The sequence below is a fragment of the Frieseomelitta varia genome, unplaced genomic scaffold (genome assembly GCF_011392965.1).
Source record: "Frieseomelitta varia isolate USP_RPSP 00005682 unplaced genomic scaffold, Fvar_1.2 scaffold_501, whole genome shotgun sequence".
Taxonomy (NCBI): domain Eukaryota; kingdom Metazoa; phylum Arthropoda; class Insecta; order Hymenoptera; family Apidae; genus Frieseomelitta; species Frieseomelitta varia.
In genome coordinates this window covers 448,007-448,483 of record NW_025110259.1, presented here as the reverse complement: position 1 = coordinate 448,483, position 477 = coordinate 448,007, and the positions used below count along the sequence as shown (strand labels likewise).

The 477-nt window shown below is 36.9% G+C and overlaps 1 protein-coding gene across 2 annotated transcripts in view; it reads right to left on the bottom strand.

Moving 5' to 3' along the window:
* The window catches only part of LOC122533174 (tyrosine-protein phosphatase Lar), a 17,175-nt gene that overhangs the window by 6,089 nt on the left and 10,609 nt on the right, over positions 1–477 (bottom strand). The window lies entirely within an intron of this gene.

The window sequence follows — 477 nt, the reverse complement described above, 5'->3', positions numbered from 1 at the left end:
GATCGAATAGGAACAAACTGAAAAAACAAAAAAAAAAAAAAAAAAAAAAAGAAACAAAATCACGAAGGTTGAGCCGAACGAAAAGAAAGAAGATTGGATTGTCCATTTGAATATCGTGGGTTCGTCCGATGGATCGAAGAAGCAACTAGAAATTAAAAAATGTACTTTCTCTCTACTGCAGAAACACAAGATAACGATTGATCCTCGTCGGTGTTTGATCAGTCGCAATTTGTAAAAAAGGTCGTTGTTCGTCGTTGGTTGGTACGTAACGAAAATGGGAGGTAAGAAATCATAGAAAATCAAAAGCGTTTCGTACAAAGTAGCAAGAGGTAGTTGAAAAATCGTGCGTGAAATAAAAAACGACCGCAGCAATGTGCCAACGAAACGGAGAACAGGTGAAAGATAGAACGTAAGAACAAACGAAATGAACAAAACTCCAAGAAGGATAGAACGAGACAGACAGAAGTGAAACAAAAA